Here is a 12,786-nt window from a genome sequence, read left to right on the forward strand (position 1 = left end):
GTACTTCATTTTATTATTGGCTTGTTAAAAGTTACTTTCTTACCATATGTAAGTTGACAGAATCAAAGGAACCATGTCTTGAGGGGTAAATCAAACACAAATGAATAAATCCTAAATGATTTTGTTGTGCAAAAATGTATGATATTGTGTATAACACAGTTTTTATTTTCCACTCAATTGTGTAATTGCAAGGGAAGTAAACTAATAGATCTCTACTTATAAGTACTAGCCCAAGGCATGAGTTGTCATTCTTTGTGGATCACAACTTTAAATTAAAAATTAAAACTTCTGTTATTGATATTAACAAAACTATCATAAACTTCACATTTGTGAAATCATTTTTGGTTATTTCAAGGACTTGGAAATCAATTTCTAGACTTTATTTAATGTAATACTGTCACTGAAAATTTTAGGGTCTATCTCTACCTATTATCTCTTACATGAATTACACTTATTCTTAGATAGAAAATCCATTTTACAGACAAGCCTTTGAATATTCAGACGTGCTGTTGTGAGACTGCTCTTTTAACCCTTACCCTGCTAAATTTCTATAATGAACTTGTCCGTCTTTCAATTTGGACAGTACCATTAACTGTTAAAAGGGGTGTTTACCAAAAAGATGCTGACTGAATGGCAAACAGTGCAGATCTTGATTATATTTGAAAACTTACTTTCTCCCGGGCACTACTGAGTGTCTACTAAGGCGGTCTTGTTTTATACACTGAAATCAATTAATATAATTTATGGTCATTAAATTTAATGTTTATAACCTAACTGTTGAAGAGGGATATGAAGTGTAGATTTTAACATCGAAGATAATTTTTTATGCCCCCAAAGGGAGGCATATTAGTTTTCAACTGTCCGTCCGTTAGTTCGTCACAACGTTAACATTTTTGCATGAAGGCACTTTACTCGCTAACCACTGCACCCAGGACCTTCAAACTTCGCATGCTGATAGTACTTATTGAATACACGACCCCTATTGACTTTGGGGTCACCAGGTCAAAGGTGAAGGTCACCAGGTCAAAGGTCAAGGCGCTGCAGGGGCATTTGTCACCATTAGTGACAGCTCTTGTTTGTTTTTATTTCTTGGATTTACAAATAGAAAAAATGGAAAACCACAGGTCAACCAACATGACATAAAAGCAAATGTTGCAAGTTCGGTTTGATTAGCCATGAAAGTTAGTTTCCCCCAAATACTTATGATTTCTAAGCTTGTCATTTTTAGCTTGACTATTGGAGGAAGAGGTAGGGTTATTGCCCATTTGTTGGTGTCTGTATCTGTGCAGGCAGCCCGATTTTGTTAAATTTTGTTTGTAAGCTGGTATCTTAGTATCCTTATAAACTTACATGCAGTGCACAGGTTCAATGACTCTGTTTTTCATTTTCATGAAGTTATGCTCCCTTTTGTACTTAAGGAGGTAGGTTACCTTGCTACCTGGGTAAATTCAAATTGGTTGAACCTCAGCAATTTTTTGTATTTCGTGTAATATGATGTTTTAACTGCTACAATCTCAATTTTGTTTATCTCTGTCCCTTAAAGTTCAGTTTTTATCCAGGTTTGAAGAACATGACCCTCCAAAGGTATTTTATATTGAAAAAAGAAGGAAAATACGGATATTTAACACTTTTCAGTGTATTTTAGTTTCATTGATATTTGTAGGAGTCTGCATAATTGATAATTGTACTAGTATGAGCGTAAGCTTTCTAATATAAGCTTAAAATGTATATGTCGTGGGGCTCGTGTTTCCATGGTAACGCATATTCTCTCATTTTTAAACAACTGTGTATAAAAACGGGGTTTTCGACGGCTTCAGTGCCATTCTGTTAATGACCAGCATGGAAAGTTTGGGTAATATTATTAGTAAAATACCGAGCACTTTACATGGTACCCTATTTTTCTTAAAGTTTAAAGTAACCATGGCAACAGAGATGTTTAAAATAGCTTATATCTTGCTTTTTCTCGTTATTTCTTATCAAAAATATTGAATAAAATTATCTTTCTTGTTAATGTAGCTTTAAAACATATTATTTCTAATGTAAGTTATATTTTCATGTTATTTGCATGTATCTAAATAAATTTCATAGCTTAAAATACTTACAGCAGTACCCTTCATCCGGCATTTTTCATGGAAAAATCGTTCGGCATGCTACTATTATTCTCTTGGATATTGTTGAAATGAAAATAAAAAGCCGAAGCTGTGTTCCTTAAATACACCAGTGTCAACGCTTTTGAATTTTACATTTAGATATATAGGTCACGGGCTTCGTTTCCATGGTAACATCAATTCAATTCAAGAAACCACAATTTTCTACTGAAATTTGAACAATTTTAGAGTTTAGGTTTAGTATATAAGTAACAAATTATCAACGGAAACTGAAAAATAGGTATAACAAATCAAACTGCCAGTTTTTTATTTGAAAATGGCCGTAACAAGTAACATTTCAACCAACTATATTCCAAATAACATTGGTTACTATCATCCATTTTCTTACATTCCGCATAACTTTTCAATATAAACATAAAAGAAGCAAAATATTGATTATCATTCAGAACAAGAGACTCATAAAAAAATATTTCAGCAAATAATGGCTGTTTGAAAATAGTTCATATAAAAAAAAAGTGAGGTGGCTTTTTGGACTTTGAAAATACAGGTTAAAGTTCTGCATGGAAATTATTATCTCAAAAACTAATGCAGATTCTTGGTTGAAACTTCATTCAGATATTGTGTGCGATTGCACAAGATCACAGAATCAAGACCTATTATAGGCATAGGAAATAGAGATCAATATAATTGCACCTTTACTAATCCTACCAGGTGTTCTGTATTACAAAAGTGGTTCTATTGTGACATTTTGATACAAGCAAAACTGTATTATCTGCACTATTATTTACTTACTGGTACTTCATTTTATTATTGGCTTGTTAAAAGTTACTTTCTTACCATATATGTAAGTTGACAGAATCAAAGGAACCATGTCTTGAGGGGTAAATCAAACACAAATGAATAAATCCTAAATGATTTTGTTGTGCAAAAATGTATGATATTGTGTTTAAAACAGTTTTTATTTTCCACTCAATTGTGTAATTGCAAGGTAAGTAAACTAATAGATCTCTACTTATAAGTACTAGCCCAAGGCATGAGTTGTCATTCTTTGTGGATCACAACTTTAAATTAAAAATTAAAACTTCTGTTATTGATATTAACAAAATTATCATAAACTTCACATTTGTGAAATCATTTTTGGTTATTTCAAGGACTTGGAAATCAATTTCTAGACTTTATTTAATGTAATACTGTCACTGAAAATTTTAGGGTCTATCTCTACCTAGGCCAGAGTTTTTTTATCTTTTGTTTTACGGGAGATTTTTGAAAAATGAGCAGGGGGAGGAGGGAATAAAAATAAAAATAAAAAGCTTGGAAGTGAGCATCTCGGAAAAAAATAAAAATAAAATAGAATATTTTAAGATTTTTTTTATTTTGATGAACTTTCGTTTCAAGTTTTGTTTACTTGTGTTTGTGTCCAGTATTTGATATTGTGATGTATTGTTATGTTTTAAGACTATAAAAGCCATTTATACAGGATGAATATTGAATAAAATTTTCATGCATGCTTGTGAATAAACTGCTTCAGGCACTGTAACTCACACTGGCAAGTCTTTAAAATTCAGAAAGCTTGTTTTACTTAATTTAAGTGGAAGACAAAAATTATTTTATCTGTTACAACAGCCACAGTAAATTTCAGTGACAGCAAGTAGAGACTAAACACATCTGGTATAAAGTGGCCTAGTAGTGTAGTAGTTTTGGTGGTTTGGTTTGCTTGCATCTTCTGCTGTGTAACCTCTGCTTTTTATACATATATTTACTTATTGTATCTTTCACCAATATCATCTTTAATGAGCTAACTTTACAGTTTATGCCAGCTCATAATATACTGGATTTTATCAGCAAAATAAAGTATTTAATAACTTTGAATAACAGTCACAGTGCAGAGGGCAAGATTTTTTTTCAGTGATGAAAAACGAAAGATAATCTAGCAAAAAGTAATCTGAAAATTTACCTCATTTAACTCTGTAATTTGCACCTTTTTAAATACACTTAGATCAAGTACTGAAGTTGCTTCTGTAATTTGCACCTTTTTATACTACACTAAGTTCAAGTACTGAAGTTGCATCACTTTTTGTCAAAATATTGTCTCCAATAAAAAGTATTCTTTAGTATTCTTTATACACTTATGAATTCTATTGAAGTTACAAAAGAAATGGACCATCTGTCTGAGATTTTGCCAACACTACCAGCTGCTTTATGCCAGACAGTCCCAAGCCTGTGTAAAGTGTGAGGGGTCACCATTGAAATAAAAATGTAAAAAAAATCTGCTGTTACAAACATTTATTTGTTCTGCAAACAACTAATGTTTTGAATAAAATTTAATGTCAAAGCACCTTTGATATTGTATTGCCTTTCTATGGCAAACTTGTAAGTTGAATCTATTGAAAACAAAATGTGAGTAAGACAATCTTTAGACAATTTAATACTTTAATACTGTCACTTTATGAAAGGAGTATTATGTACAATAGTATTATTTCCCGAAAAATATATATTTTGAAAAGTGTCTAAAAATAATTGGACATATTCATCGTCCAACCACCCGTGTAGAAAGAGAGAGAAAAAAACGTTAAAGATTATCGGTAATTATTCAGTGATAAACTAAGTAATGTTGACCTTGTTTTCATGATCAATTTACACCCCCTCTAAGAGCTAAAAGAAGTGTGTCAGTATCTTGACATCTGAAGCGGAGATCAAAGCGGTACTTTTGCTCGAGATTGTCATGGCATTACGTCATGTTTTCGCGCCATGTGACATATTACTGTATGATCGTACCGCATCGGTTCTTAAAAATGCTGAGAAATAGAAATCAATAAAAAATTTCTTCTTTAATTTGTTAACAAAAGCGAATGTGCTATATCCCGTATAAAAGGTAAATGTCTCAAACGATAGTTACTATAGTGGATATCCTACCTCTGTGACCTATTTGCACTCAAGGAATTTACATTATTGTTTGACAAGAAAAACTTTTAAATTGTTGGTCAAAAAATACATGTACAAAGATTCATTTAAAACTTATTAAAAACCGCAGTGACATCACATTGCTTTATTTTAAAATCGCATTTCTACTTACGTTCACGAGGTCACGTAACCTATTCTGCCGCACTAGCCAAAAATCGTCTTACTCCATGTATTGTAATCGCAGCAGCTTTTTCATTATTTAAGATTTTTTTATTCTGTTTTTTGTACTTTCTGGTCAAAAGTCTGAATTTTAAGCCCATAGTATTCATCATTTATTTACTTTTAGAAAGAAATAAGTAACTAAGAACGCGCTGTTTGAATTTTTACAAATGATTATATGAACATTCGACCGTTTTTATAGAATTTTGCCTACATTTTTGTCGATATCTTATTAAAATCATTATAGAATTCAAAAAGTATTATTTCGCAAGGGGTGTTGAAAACTTGAAGCGAAAATATTAAAAATGAATGCACTACGCACGGTTTTTGTGTACGTGTCGATGTAAATTAGTGTTACGATAGGTCACACGTGCTTGTGGAATGGAAAATTACCGGCATGACGTTTTGATATCTTTACGATTCGCGGGTAAATTCCAGTCAATCCGGGTAGCGACTGAACCATCTCAAAGTTTGTTGACGTTTTGTAGATGTAATTTCTGAATTTTGATAAAGTAAGGACGTAAAAAAAAACACTCGCCCGATCGGTCGAGTACACAGCGAGGTCCACTCGTCCTACTCAGACTTAACTCGCCAATGCGAGCAGGCGAGTGGAATTTTACACCCTGTTAATGCCGATAGATGTACGGCAAAACACGTTATTTTGCACGCGTTAAACTCCCTTTCTGTGAAATTACGTCCAGGTGAAAATACACTAATTTTATTTTCTTTGGGGCTGTAAACAACCGACCGGCGGAAAAAATAAAATAAAACTCGGGAAAATGAATTTTAATTTTATTCCACTTTTGCAATATTTAGGACCGGCGCTCCCGTAAAACGAAAAATAAAAAAACTCTGGCCCTATTATCTCTTACATGAATTACACTTATTCTTAGATAGAAAATCCATTTTACAGACAAGCCTTTGAATATTCAGACGTGCTGTTGTGAGACTGCTCTTTTAACCCTTACCCTGCTAAATTTCTATAATGAACTTGTCTGTCTTTCAATTTGGACAGTACCATTAACTGTTAAAAGGGGTGTTTACCAAAAAGATGCTGACTGAATGGCAAACAGTGCAGATCTTGATTATATTTGAAAACTTACTTTCTCCCGGGCACTACTGAGTGTCTACTTAGGCGGTCTTGTTTTATACACTGAAATCAATTAATATAATTTATGGTCATTAAATTTAATGTTTATAACCTAACTGTTGAAGAGGGATATGAATGTGTAGATTTTAACATCGAAGATAATTTTTTATGCCCCCAAAGGGAGGCATATTAGTTTTCAACTGTCCGTCCGTTAGTTCGTCACAACGTTAACATTTTTGCATGAAGGCACTTTACTCGCTAACCACTGCACCCAGGACCTTCAAACTTCGCATGCTGATAGTACTTATTGAATACACGACCCCTATTGACTTTGGGGTCACCAGGTCAAAGGTGAAGGTCACCAGGTCAAAGGTCAAGGCGCTGCAGGGGCATTTGTCACCATTAGTGACAGCTCTTGTTTGTTTTTATTTCTTGGATTTACAAATAGAAAAAATGGAAAAGCACAGGTCAACCAACATGACATAAAAGCAAATGTTGCAAGTTCGGTTTGATTAGTCATGAAAGTTAGTTTCCCCCAAATACTTATGATTTCTCAGCTTGTCATTTTTAGCTTGACTATTGGAGGAAGAGGTAGGGTTATTGCCCATTTGTTGGTGTCTGTATCTGTGCAGGCAGCCCGATTTTGTTAAATTTTGTTTGTAAGCTGGTATCTTAGTATCCTTATAAACTTACATGCAGTGCACAGGTTCAATGACTCTGTTTTTCATTTTCATGAAGTTATGCTCCCTTTTGTACTTAAGGAGGTAGGTTACCTTGCTACCTGGGTAAATTCAAATTGGTTGAACCGCAGCAATTTTTAGCTCATCTGATTTTTTGAAAAAAAATGATGAGTTATTGTCATCACTTGAGCGGTTGTCGGCGTCGGCGTCGGCGTCTGCGTCGCGTTGCCGGTTCAGTTTTATTTAGTCAGCTTTTCCTAAACTATCAAAGCTACTGCTCTGAAATTGGATACTTGTTCACATATAACTGACCCTGTATAGCAAGAAACAAACTCCACTTGCTTTGAAAGATTTATGGCCCTTTTGTACTTAGAAAATCAGATTTTTGGTTAAGTTTTATTTTAGGTCATTTTTCTCCTAAACTATCAAAGCTATTGCTTTGAAACTTGGAATACTTGTTCACCATCATAAGCAGACCCTGTACATCAAGAAACATAACTCCATCTTGCTTTTTGCAAGAATATTGCCCCTTTTGGACTTAGAAAATCAGTTTTCTTGGTTAAGTTTTATGTTTAGGTCAGCTTTAATCCTAAACTATCAAGCTATTGCTTTAAAACTTGCAACACTTGGTCACCATCATAGGCTGACCCTGTACAGCAAGAAACATAACTCCATCCTGCTTTTTGCAAGATTTATGGCCCCTTTTGGACTTAGAAAATATCAGATTTCTTGGTTAAGTTTTATGTTTAGGTAAACTTTTTCTCTTAAACTATCAAAGCTATTGCTTTGAAACTTGTAACACTTGTTCACCATCATAAGCTGACCCTGTACAGCAAGCAACATAACTCCATCCTGCTTTTGCAATAATTTTATTGCCCCTTTGGACTTAGAAAAATCATTTTCTTGGTTGAATATTATGTTTAAGTCAACTTTTCTCATAAACTATCAAAGCTATTGCTTTAAAACTTGCAACAGTTTTTCACCATCATAAGTGGACACTGTACATCAAGAAACATAACTCTATCCTGCTTTTTGCAAGAATGATGGCCCTTTTTAGACTTAGAAAATCATGGGTAGGACAATATTTCTATTATACAAAAAAAATCAGATGAGCGTCAGCACCCGCAAGGCGGTGCTCTTGTTTGTATTTCGTGTAATATGATGTTTTAACTGCTACAATCTCAATTTTGTTTATCTCTGTCCCTTAAAGTTCAGTTTTTATCCAGGTTTGAAGAACATGACCCTCCAAAGGTATTTTATATTGAAAAAAGAAGGAAAATACGGATATTTAACACTTTTCAGTGTATTTTAGTTTCATTGATATTTGTAGGAGTCTGCATAATTGATAATTGTACTAGTATGAGCGTAAGCTTTCTAATATAAGCTTAAAATGTATATGTCGTGGGGCTCGTGTTTCCATGGTAACGCATATTCTCTCATTTTTAAACAACTATGTATAAAAACGGGGTTTTCGACGGCTTCAGTGCCATTCTGTTAATGACCAGCATGGAAAGTTTGGGTAATATTATTAGTAAAATACCGAGCACTTTACATGGTACCCTATTTTTCTTAAAGTTTAAAGTAACCATGGCAACAGAGATGTTTAAAATAGCTTATATCTTGCTTTTTGTCATTATTTCTTATCAAAAATATTGAATAAAATTATCTTTCTTGTTAATGTAGCTTTAAAACATATTATTTCTAATGTAAGTTATATTTTCGTGTTATTTGCATGTATCTAAATAAATTTCATAGCTTAAAATACTTACAGCAGTACCCTTCATCCGGCATTTTTCATGGAAAAATCGTTAGGCATGCTACTATTATTCTCATGGATATTGTTGAAATGAAAATAAAAAGCCGAAGCTGTGTTCCTTAAATACACCAGTGTCAACGCTTTTGAATTTTACATTTAGATATATAGGTCACGGGCTTCGTTTCCATGGTAACATCAATTCAATTCAAGAAACCACAATTTTCTACTGAAATTTGAACAATTTAAAGTTTAGGTTTAGTATATAAGTAACAAATTATCAACGGAAACTGAAAAATAGGTATAACAAATCAAACTGCCAGTTTTTTATTTGAAAATGGCCGTAACAAGTAACATTTCAACCAACTATATTCCAAATAACATTGGTTACTATCATCCATTTCCTTACATTCCGCATAACTTTTCAATATAAACATAAAAGAAGCAAAATATTGATTATCATTCAGAACAAGAGACTCATAAAAAATATTTCAGCAAATAATGGCTGTTTGAAAATAGTTCATATAAAAAAAAATGCACAGAATTACGTACCTTCAAAACAAAAGCTATTGATTTTGCGCAGTAATTGACACGTAACGTCATGACGTCATTTTAAGGCATCATAGTTTTGAAGCGTTTCTGCAGCAATTATTCATTATTTCTGAATTATTAAACCATAAAGCATCAGATCGGAGACAGGTTCATGATTTGTTTTCAGAAGAATGGATATACAAACACATTTAGTTTGTCGTAAACGTCGTCATAAATCGTCACTTTAGCTTCCGGTTGGACATGCGCACATACATATATTAAGGTAACCTACCTCCTTAACAATTTTTTCATTACTTTAATTTTTTTTAGTGACAAGAGTTTTGAGTAGTTGAGCATTGCTGTCATCTGACCGACCTTTTTAGCTCACCTGAACCAAAGGTTCAGGGTGAGCTATTAGTATGGGGTGGATGGTCTGGCGTCCACATTTTTACTTAAACATATTCCTCTCTGAAACTACTGGTCAGAATAACACCAAATTTGGTCTGTAGCATCCTGGTGAGGTCGTCTATCAAGTTTGTTCAATGAGGACATTAAATTTTGACCCCTTTTAGGGGCTGCTAGAGCTAAAAATAGAAAAAAAATTAAACAACTTCTTCTCATGAACCGCTTGATGGATCTTCATCAAACTTGGTCTGTAGCATCATGGTAAGGTCCTCTCCCAAGTTTGTTTAAATGGGGGCACATGGCCCCTTTTAGTGTCCGCTAGAGCTGAAAATAGAAAAACCTTTAAACTACTTCATTTCATGAACTGCTTGATGGATCTTCATCAAACTTGGTATGTAGCATAATTATATGGTCCTCTCCCAAGTTTGTTCAAATGGGGGCACTTGGCTCTTTTAGGGGCCGCAAAAGCTAAAAATAGAAATACTTTTAAAAGTCTTTTAATTTAAATTTTTTTATTTTTATTTTTTATTCTTTTTTTTACATTTAATACTTTGTCACAAGCAAGATCTATTTAGGTCAAAGTGGGCCTCAGGTGAGCGACTTAGACCCCTTGTTATTATTCCCCTGCCATTGATTATGGGACAGTATATAATGTTACCTTCTCCATTTTCATGTATGTATGTTTAGAAAATAATGTCCAGCTTAGAACTTAGTCATTCGATAAAACCATAACAAGACTGTGTGCAAGAATCATGTTGACACATTAAAGGTTGAACTCTTTTCTTTGGTCCATTTACCTGTATAAACTGTAGGGTTAAAAACTGTTTGTGCTCAGCACAGACTTTATTGTGCATGAAAGAATTTAAGAGATACAAGCTTTTCTGTGTCTTGACACCACTTAACAGAGGCATTTGTGTCCTGTGGACACATTTCCAGTTTATGTTTTTACTGATCTGTTGAAAGGAGGTACATTGTTTTCACAAAATTATGATATGAAGATGGTGTTATGTAATATTATTCAGAATTGTTGCTTTTAAAAGGCTGAATACTGTTTTAATATTAATGTCGGGAAACACTACTTGAACAATTATGCAGGCAGAGAAAGAGAGAGTTACTTATTAGAGAAATGTTTTCTGTTGCTGTTTTTAGCTGGGAGATATCTGCTTGTGATTTAGATGTTAAGAAATATTGATTAAGTGATTAAATCTTCCATCTTGTCTTGGAAGATTGTTCAGCTGTCACAAAAAATGTCATCAACACTTCCAGTGACATCTATCTCCTAAGAAAAAAATACATTTGAAAAATTAATATTATGCTATCTTGGAATTTAATTCTTTTTATCATGCACATAACAACAGTAATACATAACAACACTGTTAGGTAAAGCTGATACTTGCCCTTAACCCTTGCCATGCTGGAAACGATTGATTCTGCCTTTTGCAGACCAAGATGCGACATCTGTGCAGTCTGATCATGGTCTGCACTGTTCGCTATTCAGTCAGTAAATTTTCAGTAAACACCCCTTCAAATAATAAATGATACTGTCCAAATTGAAAGATGGACAAGTTCATTATAGAAATTTAGCAGGTTAAGGGTTAACCAGAAGCTTTTCTGGGATTTGGAATATAGAACCTAACTGTAGTGGTGTTTTTCCCCCAAGCATTGGCAGTGTTATATATTTGATTTCTGTTTAGACTTTAAGTGAATGTAGAACTTTAAATCACACTTAAAACTTACAGCCGGGATCTCAGAAGCTTAGGACAGAAGTCTGAAAATGACAGATAATCGGCAATAAAATCAGGGGGAAAAAACCTACCTTGTCAAGCAGAGTTTTATGTTAAACTTGTCCACAGAACTAGTTGCTTCCAGCAATTAGTATTTAAGCAAAAACTGTGGTAGTCAACAGTACGTTAAAAATTAAGTTAGAAACAATTTCTCTTTTGATTTTGTTGGTTGATATTAACTAACTAGATAAAACCGAGTAATGAGCCATGCATATAAATGATTCAGTTTAGGTTGTACCAGCTTGAAGGTGCTTCTCAACTGGACAAGAATCTTCTTGACTTTTCTTGTTTAGAACCCTGCTTGTTTTGTGCACATTTGTTTTCTTAAACATTCAAATACATGGATACTGTAACTGATTCACAAAACTGCATTAATCAGAATGCCCAAAATGATATCGGGTGGGCAAAATAGGGCCATCAAAGTCCTCTTTTTCACAGAAATAATTGAATCATCTATCACACCATTCACACCATTCACTAAAGTAAGCATCCAGTGCCATAATTAGCATTCAGTGCCATAATTAGCTTCCAGTGCTATAGTTAGCAATCAGTGACATAATTAGCATTCAGTGCCATAGTTAGCTTTCAGTGCTATAATTAGCATTCAGTAGCATAATTAGCATTCAGTGACATAATTAGCTTTCAGTAGCATAATTAGCATTCAGTAGCATAATTAGCATTCAGTGACAAAATTAGCATTCAGTAGCATAATTAGCTTCTAGTGCTATAGTTAACAATCAGTGCTATAATTAGCATTCAGTAGCATAATTAGCATTCAGTGACATGATTAGCTTTCAGTGCTATAATTAGCATTCAGTAGCATAATTAGCATTCAGTGACATAATTAGCATTCAGTAGCATATTTAGCATTCAGTGATGTAATTAGCATTCAGTAGCATAATTACCATTCAGTGACATTATTAGCATTCTGTAGCATAATAAGCATTCAATGCTATAAATAGCATTTAGTGCCATTATTAGCATTCAGTAGCATAATTAGCATTTATAGACATAATTAGCATTTAGTGCCATAATTAGCATTCAGTAGCATAATTAGCTTCCAGTTATGTAGTTATCAATCAGTGACATAATTAGCATTTAGTGCCATAATTAGCATTCAGTAGCATAATTAGCTTCCAGTGATATAGTTATCAATCAGTGACATAATTAGCAATCATAGACATAATTAGCATTTAGTGCAATAATTAGCATTCAGTAGCATAATTAGCTTCCAGTGATATACTTATCGATCAGTGACATAATTAGCATTCAGTGCCATAATTAGCTTTTAGTGCTTTAATTAGCACTCAATAGC

This window comes from Mercenaria mercenaria, chromosome 12, assembly GCF_021730395.1.
Source record: "Mercenaria mercenaria strain notata chromosome 12, MADL_Memer_1, whole genome shotgun sequence".
NCBI lineage: Eukaryota > Metazoa > Mollusca > Bivalvia > Venerida > Veneridae > Mercenaria > Mercenaria mercenaria.